General features: G+C 46.5%; 1 pseudogene across 1 annotated transcript; it reads left to right on the top strand.

Moving 5' to 3' along the window:
* The first annotated feature begins 369 nt into the window (after window positions 1–369).
* On the top strand, window positions 370–1,282 carry LOC117074225 (annotated as a pseudogene). The gene has a single exon (XR_004433530.1). The product of XR_004433530.1 is annotated as a 40S ribosomal protein S2-like (transcript).
* The last annotated feature ends 12,687 nt before the right edge of the window (window positions 1,283–13,969 follow it).

Raw genomic sequence — 13,969 nt, 5'->3', positions numbered from 1 at the left:
CCATTCTCCTGCCTCAGCCTCCCGAGTAGCTGGGACTACAGGCACCGCCACCTCGCCCGGCTAGTTTTTTGTAGTTTTTAGTAGAGACAGGGTTTCACCAGGTTAGCCAGGATGGTCTCGGTCTCCTGACCTCGCGATCCGCCCGTCTCGGCCTCCCAAAGTGCTAGGATTACAGGCTTGCCCCACCGCGCCCGGCCATGACTTTTTCTATTAGAGAAACGGGAAAGCAAAATACTAGAATTTCCAGACTCCCTTACAGCTAAGGGTTGTCAGGTGACACATTTCGGCCAATGTAATGTAGGTGGAAGTGCTCGGCGATGGCTTTCTTCAGAATTAAAAACCAAAAAAGGGCTTCTTCTCTGAGAAAACACCAAATGGCGGATGACGCTGGTGCAGCAGGGGGGCCTGGAGGCCCTGGTGGCCCTGGGATGGGGAACCGCGGTGGCTTCCGCGGAGGTTTCGGCAGTGGCATCCGGGGCCGGGGTCGCGGCGGTGGACTGGACCGGGGCCGAGGCCGCGGAGCTCGCGGAGGCAAGGCCGAGGATAAGGAGTGGATACCCGTCACCAAGCTGGGCCTCCTGGTCAAGGACATGAAGATCAAGTCCCTGGAGAATATCTATCTCTTCTTCCTGCCCATTGAGGAATCTGAGATCATTGACTTTTTCCTGGGGGCCTCTCTCAAGGAGGAGGTTTTGAAGATTATGCCGGTGCAGAAGCAGACCCGTGCTGGCCAGTGCACCAGGTTCAAGGCGTTTGTTGCCATGGGGGACTACAATGGCCACGTCGGTCTGGGTGTTAAGTGCTCCAAGGAGGTGGCCACCGCTATCCGTGGGGCCATGATCCTGGCCAAGCTCTCCACTGCCCTCCTGCGCAGAGGCTACTGGGGGAACAAGATCCACACCGTCCCTTGCAAGGTGACAGGCCGCTGCAGCTCTGTGCTGGTGTGCCTCATCCCTGCACCCAGGGGCACTGGCGTCGTCTCAGTGCCTGTGCCCAAGAAGCTGCTCATGATGGCTAGTATCGATGACTGCTACACCTCAGCTCGGGGCTACACTGCCAACCTGGGCAACTTCGCCAAGGCCACCTTTGATGCCATCTCTAAGACCTACAGCTACCTGACCCCCAACTTCCGGAAGGAGACTATTTACCAAGTCTCCCTATCAGAAATTCACTGACCACCTCGTCAAGACCCACACCAGAGTCTCCGTGCAGCAGACCCAGGCTCCAGCTGTGGCGACAACATAGGGTTTTTATACAAGAAAAATAAAGTGAATTAAGCCTGAAGGGAGAAAAAAAAAAAGCCAAGCAGTATGAGGAAAGGCTGTGATTTTTTTTACCGGCTGCCTTCCCCCATTTCCTTGGGTAGAATGGACACATTGCAGGAAGTGACATTAAGTTGAGAGCTGAGGGGTTGGGCACAGTGGTTCACACCTGTAATCCCAGCACTTTGGGAGGCAGAGGCTGGAGGATGACCTGAGGTCTAGAGTTCGAGACCAGCTTGGCCAAATGGTGAAACCCCTGTCTCTACTAAAAATAACAATAAATAAATAAATAAATAAATAAATTAGGCCGGGCGCGGTGGCTCAAGCCTGTAATCCCAGCACTTTGGGAGGCCGAGACGGGTGGATCACGAGATCAGGAGATCGAGACCATCCTGGCTAACACGGTGAAACCCCGTCTCTACTAAAAATACGAAAAAAAAATACTAGCCAGGCGAGGTGGCGGGCACCTGTAGTCCCAGCTACTTAGGAGGCTGAGGCAGGAGAATGGCGTAAACCCGGGAGGCGGAGCTTGCAGTGAGCCGAGATCGCGCTACTGCACTCCAGCCTGGGCGACAGAGCGAGACTCTGTCTCAAAAAAATAAAATAAAATAAAATAAAATAAATAAATAAATACATAAATAAATAAAATTTTAAAAAGGCTGGGCGGGGGCTCATGCCTGTAATCCAGCACTTTGGGAGGCTGAGGCGGGTGAATCACAAGGTCAGGAGTTCAAGACCAGCCTGGCCAACATGGTGAAACCCCAGTCTCTACTAAAAATACAAAAAATTAGCTGGGTGTGGTGGCAGGTGCCTATAATCCCAGCTATTTGGGAGGTTGAGGCAGGAGAATCGCTTGAACCCGAGAGGCGGAGGTTGTAGTGAGCCAAAATCCCACCACTGCACTCCAGCCCGGCGACAGTGCGAGACTCCGTCTCAAAAAAAAAAAAAAAAAAAAAAAAAATTAGCTGGGTGAGGCGCAAACCTGTGGTACCAGCTACTTGGAAGGCTGAGGCAGAAAAATCGCTTGAACCCAGGAGGCAGAGGCTGCAGTGAGCTGAGGTCGCGCCACTGCACTCCAACCTTGGCGACAGAGCAAGACTCCGTCTCAAAAAAAAAAATGTTGAGCGTTGAGGAAGAATAGGTAGGAGTTAATTAGATGTAGGCGATCAGAGGTCTTCAAAGAATAGTGTCCTGCCAAGAAATTACATTTAATAAAGAATGATTGAAGGACTGGATATTTGACTTTATCTTCAAATCGTCAAAAGCCTGCTCAGTGGATGAGACGGCTCCTGCTTCAGCAGGGCAGAATTAAGGCCACAACTGGCTGAATGCGAACAACAGAGGCAGCTTTCAACTAGTTGAAGTTGCTACATGCTAGTTGAAGATTTTGACAAATAGAACTTTCAAACAGTGCTTTGAGCTACCATGTAGGTAGTAATCTCACCATCATTGAATGTGTTCAAGCAGATGCTGAGTGACGCCCAGCCGGGACCAGTAGAAATGGTAGTCTTGTTGTCAATGCAGTGATTGTAGTATTTCAGTTTTATTCAAACAGTTTTGCTCACATATGCCCTAAAAGAATTTTGAATAGCTATATATCCCCTCACCTATTTTATTTTGTCTTTTAAATTTTTAATTGTAAAATGTTCCTTCATCTGTTTCAAACAGATGTCTTACATTTGTAAAATCATAGTTTTAAGATTTGCAAAGGGCCAGGTGCAGTGGCCCACACCTGTAATCCCAACACTTGGAGAGGCCAAGGAGGGCGGATCACTTGAGGTCAGCAGTTCAAGACCAGCCTGGCTAACAAGGTGGAAACCCCCGTCTCTGCTAAAACTACAAAAAAAAAAAAAAAAAAAAAGCTGGACGTGGTGGTAGATGCCTGTAATCCCAGCTACTCAGGAGGCTGAGGCAGGAGAATTGCTTGAACCTGGGAAGCGGAGGTTGGAGTGAGCCGAGATCACACTGCTGCACTCCAGCCTGGGTGACAGAATGAAACTCCGTCTCAAAAAAAAAAAAGAAAAAAAAGGTGCAAAGAATGTGATTTCTGGTGTACTATACATTATACACATGGCTTACATCTCTTTTTTTCCTTTTTTGAGACAGAGTCTTGCTCTGTCGCCCAGGCTAGAGTGCAGTGGCATGATCTCGGCTCACTGCAACTTCTGCCTCCCAGGTTCAAGTGATTCTCCTGCCTCAGCTTCCCGAGTACCTGGGATTACAGGTGCCCACCACCATGCCCTGGTAATTTAAATCTATTTTTATTGCTTCAAAATCTTAGCACAGCTCATTTAGCTTGTTCTGTTAATGGAAAGTGCCTGTTCTATAACCTAATGACAAAGCCAGTCCTTACTATCAAACCAATCAGCCAAATCAGATGAACTTATAAACAATTGTGCAGACCAGGCATGGTGGGTCATACCTGTAATCCTAGCACTTTGGGAGGCTAGGTGGGCAGATAACTTGAGGCCAGGAGTTCAAGATCAGCCATGGGCAACATGGCGAAACCCCGTCTCTACAAAAACAAAACAAACACACAAACACAAAAATTAGAATAAAAAATTAGCCAGGCATGGTGGCATGCACCTGTAGTCCCAGCTACCTGGGAGACTAAAGTGGAGGATCACTTGAGCCTGGAAGGTTGAGGCTGTAGTGAGCCATGATCTCGCCACTGCATTCCAGCTGAGTGACAGAGTGAGACCCTGTCTCAAAAAAAAAAAAAAAAAAAAAGGCAGTTTGTCACCTGGATTAAACAGTTGCCATTTTCTTTCTTTTCTTTTCTCTTTCCTTCCTTCTTTTTTTTTTTTTTTTAACCAAAGCTCTTTTTTTTCAGGTCTTGAGAAAGAAAATTGTCCCAAACTTAATCTGGAAGAGAACTTTTAGGGCTGAGGTAATTTACAGTCTGTTCCGGGACGTAATCAGCAATCCTGATATAATGCTTGAGTAGTCTTTTTCTGCAAAGTTATGGTTTCCACCCAGCTGCCTGGCTGCTGAGACTCTATAACCAATAGTTCATTGTACCGCTTTTATCTCTACCAAGAAAGAAGTCTTTGAATTGACTTGCTCAGGAGCTTCTTTCTTTGTGGAACTTGAACTAAAACCCCAGTACATGCTCCTACCTAAGCAATCTGAGAAACGGTCTCAGCTCTCTGGGAAGTCTTCCCTTGAGAGCTATACTTTCCTGAATTATTCTTTGGTTTGGTGCCCAGAGGTTTTTACACCTTGGGGGTAGCACCCTCTGCTAAGATTCAGGGTGGGTTAGGGGTACACCTTTCTTTAGTAAGGTGGGAGAAGGACATTTATTTATTTATTTTAGAGACAGGGGTTTCACTGTGTGCCCAGGCTGGTCTCGAACTTCTGGGCTCAAGCAATCCACCCACCTCCACCTCCCAAAGTGTTAAGAGTGCAGCCAAGGCTGGGCACAGTGGCTCACCCCTATAATCCCAGTACTTTGGGAGGCCAAGGCAGGTGGATCACCTGAGGTCAGGAGTTCAAGACCAGCCTGGCCAACATGGTGAAACCCCATCTGTACCAAAAATACAAAAATTAGCCGGGTGTGGTGCTGGGCGCCTGTACTCCCAGCTACTCAGGAGGCTGAGGCAGGAGAATCACTTGAACCTGGGAGGCGGAGGTTGTAGTGAATCGAGATTGCGCCACTGCACTCCAGGCTGGGCAACAGAGCGGGACTCTGTCTCAAAAATAAATAAATAAAAAGAGTGCCGCTGTGAACCACCCCATCTGGCCAGGAAGAGCATTTATGAAAGAGGAGAGACGCAAGAGGAGCCAAGTGTGACCTCTTATTATTATTTTAATTTTTTTTCTTTTTTAGAGACAAGCTCTCACTATATTGCCCAGGCTGGTCTCAAACTCCTGGGCTCAAGGGATCCTCCCGTCTTGGCCTCCCCAAGTGCTGGGATTACAGGTATAAGCCACCGCGCCCAGCCTAAGTGTGACCTCTTAACCTCAGGAGCATTTTCAGGCAGATCATTTCCTGAAAGAGAAGTTGAGGTTTGGAACCCAAGTTCCTTAAAACTCAGTACCCTGGAATGCGCTTGTATACCTCAAGCAACAAATGTTTCCCAGTGTGATGGCCCTAAACTAGATGTCTCCTATATGCTTGGGGCAAAGGCTTATATAAATGACCTAGAGAGTAATTTATCAGACATAATGTCAAGTGATTATTCTGAAGGCCCCTGGGGCAGCATCCTACTACATCTTTTCTAATTTCCCCAAAGTCCGCCCTTCTCAGTTCCAGAGAGATCATATGGTGCCCATTAAAAATAGTCTTTAGAGACCGGGTGCAGTGGCTCACGCCTGTAATCCCAGCACTTTGGGAGGCCGAAGTGGGTGGATCACTTCAGGTCGGGAGTTCGAGACCAACCTGACCCACATGGAGAAACCCCCCCCCCCGCCCCCGTCTCTACTAAAAATAGAAATCAGCCAGGAGTGGTGGCACATGCCTGTAATCCCAGCTACTTGGGAGGCTGAGGCAGGAGAATCACTTGAACCGGCAGGCGGAGGTTGCAGTGAGCTGAGATTGTGCCATTGCACTCCAGCCTGGGCAACAAGTGCAAAATGCCATCTCAAAAAAAAAAAAAAAAGTCTCTCGAAGGCAGGCCTTGATTGAGGAGACTTGAAAAACAAGCTGTTCTGAATCTGTCCCCTACGGGTTGGAGCGTAAGAAACCTAAGGGTTTGTTTTAAAAGGTAAATCTAAAAAAGTTATCATCTGAATCAAGACTTGTGTGTATTTCATTAGAAGAAAGGCATTATTCTTTAAAATAATACTTTTGGTTTTGGCTTTTATCACTTGCAAATGTCAACTTAAATTCTCACTTCTTCTCTTGATCCAGATGTTATGGAAATGTCATTCTTTCCTACAAGTCATTACCAGGAAATACTTAGGTCTTAAAAGGTACACTGGGCTTTTCCCCACTGAGTTGTAGTTAGAAAGAATAATAAACATCATGAAATTCAAAACTAGGACAATATACCCAAAAAAATACTAACACAATAACCTGGGCTGCAAAACTTGTTTAGCAAGTTTCAGCTGGAGGTTAATTAAAATCGGCTTGGAAACCTCTTAAAATACAGATTGTAATGTAAACCACACACACAGCACCACCTAGATTCTTCCCTCAGGAGCTTTCTCCTCTCCATTTCCCTGGATTTTGGTGGGAACCTTTCCCCAGAATTCCATCTGGTCTGGCTGAGACCATGGTGCCCCTGACCATAACACAAACCTTTTTCTCCCATCTCAGGGGAGGAGCAAGAGGACAGTGGATAGACAGGCCCCTCCTTCACAGTTCTAACAGCACCCCCACATTCAGCTCCTTAAGCCTTTGAGCCCTTTTGGAAAGTGGGATGGTATGGAGTGGGGGTCGGGAAGAATGGAGGATTGTAAGAATTTCCTCCAGTGTTACATGTTTTTGGCCAGGCACAGTGGCTCATGCCTGTAATCCCAGCACCTTGGGAGGCCAAGGCAGATGGATCACTTGAGGCCAGGAGTTCAAGACCAGCCTGGCCAACATGGTGAGACTTCGTCTTTACAAAAATTAGTCAGACATGGTAGCATGTGCCTGTAATCCCAGCTACTCCAGGGGCTGAGGTGGGAGGATCACTTGAGTCTGGGAGCTCAAGGCTGCAGTAACCTGTGATTGTGCCGCTGCACTCTAGCCTAGGCGACAGAACAAGACTCTGTCTCAAAAAAAGAAAAAAAAATACAGAGTCGTTTAAGTGACATTGTTCTGGACAGGACAAGAGAGCGCGAAGAGGTCAAAGAAAGAACAGGAGAAGGCAGAAATGCCGCCTGACATTGGACTCGCCCATAAGAGGCTATTGAACTGGCCGAACATTCTCAGAACTTAGCTCTGTATTTCTTCAGAAGTTCCTCAGGTTACCGCTATTATTCCTTTTGTCTAGGCTTGTTCAGAATGATTGTCAGCTAACACTCTGTTGGTGGATAAGCATCTGTGAGATGTACAGGAAACAAGGCCGAGTATAATTATAACATAATTCTATAACAACATTGCTCAAGACTGCCTCAGTACTATATGCCAGAGTACATCATGACTATCTTGCTGACAGGCATTTGGATGGCGATTAGTGTTGGATCCCGTCTGGGAATCAGGCTTGAAGCCAAAGAAACTGGAAAATGATTTTGTCTTTTAACTCCTTGGAGGCCTGTGTGGAAAATTCAGAAGAGCAAATATTTGTTTCTAGCAACAAAACTCATACATAATTTGGCCGGGCATGGTGGCTCATGCCTGTAATCCCAGCACTTTGGGAGGCCGAGGCAGGTGGGTCACTTGAGGCCAGGAGTTCGAGACCAGCCTGGGCAACATGGTAAAACCCCTTCTCTACTAAAAACACAAAAATTAGTTGAGTGCCGGGGCAGGCGCCTATAATCCCAGCTACTTGGGGAGGCTGAGGCAGGAGAATAGCTTGAAACCAGGAGGCAGAGGTTGCAGTGAGCTGAGATTGCACCACTGTACTCCAGCCTGGATGACAGAGTGAGACCCCGTCTCAAAAACAAAACAAACGGCCAGGCACAGTGGCTCACGCCTGTAATCCCAGCACTTTGGGAGGCCAAAGTGGGCGGATCACCTGAGGTCCAGAGTTCGAGACCAGCCTGACCAACATGGAGAAACCCCGTCTCTACTAAAAATACAAAATTAGCCGGGTGTGGTGGCGCATGCCTGTAATCCCAGCTACTCTGGAGGCTGAGGCAGGAGAATGGCTTGAACTCGGGAGGCAGAGGTTGCCATGAGCTGAGATTGCGCCATTGCACTCCAGCCTGGGCAACAAGAGTGAAACTCTATCTCAAAAAAAAAGCAAACTCATAAGTAATTCAAGGAAGAGTAAACAAAGCTGGATGATTGCTGAGCCACTTGCCTTGCCTCAAAGCTGCTGTAGAGGCCAAGGGAAATCTTTCCCTTCGCCTTCTGACAGTTCACTGGAAAATCAACTGACAAAAGGCTGATTAGTAAGAGAAATGGCATACAAGCTTATTAATGTTCGTGGAGGGAAATCACAGAGTGATTACTGCAACCCACCTCCCAGGGGGTACAGAAGTTTATATACCATCTTGAGGTTACAGAAAGAATGGGGCTTGACAGCTGGGCATGGTGGCAGGTGCCTGTAATCCCAGCTACTCGGGAGACTGAGGCAGGAGAATCGCTTGAACCTGGGAGGTGGAGGCTGCAGCGAGCCGAGATCACGCCACTGCACTCCAGCCTGGTGACAGAGCTAGACTCTGTCTCAAAAAAAAATAATAATAATATAAATAAAAATAAAAGAATGGGGCTTGGATCCTGGCAAAACAGGTTGGAAGAGAAGGCCTCTTCTAACCTGTGCAGGGGGAGAAGAGGAGGCCTGGCTAACAAAGGGGGTCTTGTTATATAGATCAAACCTCACAAGCAGCAGCCCTTTTTCAGGCCAGACTCTCAGTTAATCTTTCCTAGATCCGGACAAGGGAGGGCCTCCGAGAAAGCAGGACTGCATCAATGCGGATTTTCTCTACACATACAAAGCTCCACAAAAGGCAGCTTTGCAGCTATTCTTGTATTTCCAGCCCTTCTGAATAGTCATCTTGAAATACGTCAAAGAAGTATGTTTTGGGGTGAAACATTTTGGTTTCCTTCACTGGTCTTTTGTGGAAGTGTCGAATTTTCTTGCAGAGCTGGCAGAGACGTGTTGAGACAGGGAACAGTGGATAGGAAGCCTGCATTCTCCCTGTTCCTCGACCGCCAAATGTAAGCACAGGCAAGACCTTTTCCAGGTTTCAAAGAAACAGTCTTAGTCCTAAAGCGCCAGCAGTGTTTAATGAGGAAACACTACCGTGAATGTTCAGTGAGACTATACCATGAGTTGCAGTTCGTGAGGTATACGTGGAACCCAGCTACCCAGTTGAGATCTCAATCCTATTGCCTCCTGGTTGTATGACATAAAATAAATTGATTGGCACCAGGCATGGTGGCTCACACCCATAATCCCAGCACTTTGGGAGGCCGAGGCGGGCAGATCACCTAAGGTCAGCAGTTTGAGACCAGCCTGACCAACGTGGAGAAACCCCGTCTCTACTAAAAATACAAAAAATTAGCCAGGTGTGGTGGCAGGAGCCTATAATCCCAGTTACTTGGGAGGCTGAGGCAGGAGAATCGCTTGAACCTGGGAGGCAGAGGTTGGGGTAAGCCAAGACCGCGCCAATGCACTCCAGCCGGGGCAACAAGAGCGCAACTCCGTCTCAAATAAATAAATAAATAAATTAATTAATTAATTAATTTGCTTTCCACACCCTACCTTCCTCATACACAAAACGATGGCTTTGCTTAAAGGATTAAATGACATAATCCATGTATAACATGTGGGATGTAGAAAGTGTCCTATAATTATTAGCTTTCTTTTTTTCAATTAAACTGTGATTCTCAAAATGGGTGTCTGTTATAGGTAAAGAATGACATTAGAATTGATTTCTATCTCAGTTTTCCCCTAAAAAGGAGACTGGTTGATTCCATTCATTTAATGAATGTTCATGAAGTGTTTACTATGTGCCATGCATGGAATGAGCCCCTGAGGATACAGAAATTATGAGGCAGAGTCCCTGCCCCCAGGATGTTTACAGTCAAGAGAAGTAAACATTTTTGTGCACACTCTTATGCCAAAAGTATAAATAAATAAGTCAGAGGTCAAATAGTGTAGTTCAGTGGTCCCCAGTCCCCAGGCCGTAGACCAGCACCTGTGTGTGGCCTGTTAGGAGCCAGGCCACACAGCAGGAGGTGAGCAGTGGACCAGTGAGCATTAGTGCCTGAGCTCAGCCTCCTGTCAGATCAGTGGCGGCATTAGATTCTCACAGGAGAGTGAAGCCTATTGTGAACTGCACATGGAGGGATCTAGGTTGCGCACTCCTTATCAGAATCTAAGGCCTGATGATCTGAGGTGGAACAGTTCCATCTCAAAACCATCCCCCCGTCTGTGGAAAAATTGTCTTCCACGAAATTGGTCCCTGGTGCCAAAAAGTTTGGGGACTGCTGGTGTAGCTCAGCAGCTTAGAAAAGTGGCAGGAGGCCAGATGTGGTGGCTCATGCCTGTAATCTCAGCACTTTGGGAGGCCGAGGCGGGTGGATCATGAGGTCACGAGTTCAAGACCAGCCTGGCCAACATGGTGAAGCCCCGTCTCTACTAAAAATAGAAAAATTAGCCTGGTGTGGTGGCAGGAGCCTGTAATCCCAGTTACTCAGGAGGCTGAGGCAGGAGAATTGCTTGAACCCAGGGGGCGGAGGTTGCAGTGAGCCAAGATCACACCACTGCACTCCAGCCTGGGTGACAGGGTGAGACTCCATCTCAAAAAAAAAAAAAAAAAAAAAAAAGAAAGAAAAGAAAAGTGGCAGGAGTGTGGTAGAAAAAGCACACAGTTGTGAAGGCACAAACCTGGTTGACAGCCCAGACCTGCACCCCCTGTAATGAATCCAAGTTGCTTAACCTCTCTGAGCCTCCATTTCCTTTTCTTTAAAATGGGCCTGGGCCAGGTGCGGTGGCTCACACCTGTAATCCCAGCACTTTGGGAGGCCAAGGGCAGCGGATCACTTTAGTTCAGGAGTTTAAGACCAGCTTGGGCAACATGGCAAGACCCCGTCTTGCCAAAAAAAATACAAAAATTAGCCAAGAGTTCGGTGGCATGCACCTGTGGTTTCAGCTACTCAGGAGACTAAGGTGAGAAGATCAGTTGAGCCTGGGAGGTTGAGGCTGCAGTGAGCTGCGATCACATCACTGCATTGCAGTCTGGGTGACAGAACGAGATCCTGTCTCAATAAAATAAAATACAATAAACTAAGATGGGCCTGATCCAGTGGTGTGCTGCAACCTGCTCCTACTGGCTTGGGAGAACCTATTGTTAAATATTCAGGAATTTTGTCAGCTAGTTGCTAAAACCATTGGTACACCCTTGGTGGAAGTATTTACACCATGGAAATCGGCCAATTCTATACATCAAGGATACCACTGGACTTACTAGCTGACTTACTAGCATACCACTGGAATACCCTACAATATTGTTATGGTTGTTCATGAAATAAAATCACAATGTCTGGCACATAGTAGATGCTCAATGTAGGGTTACTATAAATATATCACATAGAATATATGAATAATGTATATCTGCCAGGCACGGTGGCTCATGCCTGTAATCCCAGCACTATGGGAGGCCAAGGTGGGTGGATCACCTGAAGTCAGGAGTTTGAGACCAGCCTGGCCAACATGGTGAAACCCTGTCTTTACTAAAAATACAAAAGAAGTAGTCAGGCATGGTGGCACATGTCTGTACTCTCAGCTACTCAGGAGGCTGAGACAGAAGAATCGCCTGAACCCGGGAGGCGGAGGTTACAGTGAGCCGAGATCGTGCCATTGTACTCCATCCTGGGTGAGAGTGAGACTCCGTCTCAAAAAAAGAAAAAAAGAAAAAAAAAAAATGCCAGCACTTTGGGAGGCCGAGGCGGGCGGATCACGAGGTCAGGAGATGGAGACCATCCTGGCTAACACACTGAAACCCCGTCTCTACTAAAAATACAAAAAATTAGCCAGGCATGGTGGTGGGTGCCTGTAGTCCCAGCTACTCGGGAGGCTGAGGCAGGAGAATGGCGTGAACCTGGGAGGCGGAGCTTGCAGTGAGCCAAGATTGCGCCACTGCACTGCAGTCTGGGCGACAGAGCCAGATGGAGTCTCAAAATATAAAAAAAAATAAAAATTAGAAATAAATGAAGTTTGTTTTTATTCTCATAAATGAAGAAAAGCCAGAATCTAATTCAATTTCCTTTGACTCCAAGTCAAGTGTTCACCAGACCCAAACTCCCTCTGGACCACGTCTCTGCAAACAGAGAGATTTGTTGTTGTAGATTTAGCTGTTTTGAAACCATTTTTATTGTCGTTGTGTTATTGATTACTGGATAAAAGAAAGCAGTATAAACACTGAGGTGGAAGAAGATAGTGTTGGCCCACAGCTGGTGGAACACTTCCTCAGGGAAGCCTGGAGTGAATGCCGCCACTCTCAAGCCCCACTTTAAAAGGATCTCCCTGCTGTGCCTGTGTTATTATCAAAACAGAGAACTGTGAACACCACCTGCTCCCAATAAATGTTGTTTCCCCTGGGAACCGCTGAAGCTCAGAATTACCTAGCCATTGATGTCAGGTCTGGGGGAGGAAATGTACTAGATGAGCCTGGGACAACTTAAAAGGGAAGAAGTTAACAAAGGCTTCTGGGGTCGCGTCCAAAGGACTCAACTCTGGAGCCAACTTGAAGAAGCTTTCACCGGACAATTAGGGAAATCTGAGCTTCAATAAGAAAAATAATGGCAAGTAATTAAGATACAGGAAATGCTAAGAGTCCTTGAGTTAATAATGATACTTCAGGCTGGGCGCGGTGGCTTATGCCTGGAATCCCAGCACTTTGGGAGGCTGAGGCGAGAGGATTGCTTGAGCTCAGGAGTCCAAGACCAGCGTAGGCAACTTGGTGAAACCCCGTCTGTATATTATTTAGAAAAATAATAATGCTACTTGAAAGGAAAAAAGCCTCATTGGAAGATGCTGGGGGCACTAAATTCATTCTTTTGAAAACTAGTAAATAAAAGGGAGTAATTAAGCATTTATTCTGCCTCTTCTGGGTGAACTGTGTACCTCAGGGTAACAAAATATAAGATGGGGGAAGTTCTCTTATTTTAATAATAATAATAACAATTTTTTATAGAGACGGGGTCTCACTATGTTGCTCAGATTGGTCTTGAACTCCTGGGCTCAAATGACCCTCCCACCTTGGCCTCCCAAAGTGCCGGGATTACAGGTGTGAGCCACGGTGCCCAGGTGGAACTTCTCTTTATAGAAGTATTGTAGGTCATAAATAAAGAAGAAATGATGGAATTTCACCATTTTGCAACTCCTAATGAATCAGCAGACCTAAGTATTGGTATTAACAGCTGCTAGCAGCACAGAGATGCCCAGGCACTATTTGCTTCTTGAGGGGAAAAACATCACCTATGAAATATTCTTGCCCAAAACTCAAACCTGAATCTGATCAAGTCTTATCTCTGATGACTTTGGCATTATTTTTTTAACCAAACCAAAGCAGGCAGTATTGTATACTGGTTACAGCAGGAGTTTTCAAACTTGAGCAACACAGACTCCTTTTAAAGAAAAAGATATAGGGCCTGGTGCGGTGGCTCACGCCTGTAATCCCAGCACTTTGGGAGGCTGAGGTTGCCTGTTCAAGACTAGTCTAGCCAAAATGGTGAAACCCCATCTCTACTAAAAATACAAAAAAAATTAGCCAGGTGTGGTGGCGTGTGCCTGTAATCCCAGCTACTCGGGAGGCTGAGGCAGGGGAATTGCTTGAACCGGGGAGGTGGAGGTTGCAGTGAGCCGAGATCTCACCACTGCACTCCAGCCTGGGTGATAGAGTGAGACTCTGTCTCAAAAAAAAAAAAAAAAAAATTCTTACAGACCCTCAGTGGTGCTTGAAATTATTTTTATTATATACTATAATTATACACTAGATGTGAATATTTTGTGTTTACTGCTCCTCTATAACTGTAAAACCAGTCTCCATTTATAAATCAAATACAAACAAAATTACCAAACTAATAACATTCAAATGAACAATGCTGACTTAATGTGATGGAAGATGTTTTTCTGTAATGAAGTTGCTGCTTGCAAAGGAACATC

The sequence above is a fragment of the Trachypithecus francoisi genome, unplaced genomic scaffold, assembly GCF_009764315.1.
Source record: "Trachypithecus francoisi isolate TF-2019V2 unplaced genomic scaffold, Tfra_2.0 Contig01603, whole genome shotgun sequence".
Lineage (NCBI taxonomy): Eukaryota > Metazoa > Chordata > Mammalia > Primates > Cercopithecidae > Trachypithecus > Trachypithecus francoisi.
The sequence above is the reverse complement of the archived record's forward strand: the minus strand, read 5'-3'. Positions and strand labels throughout refer to the sequence as shown.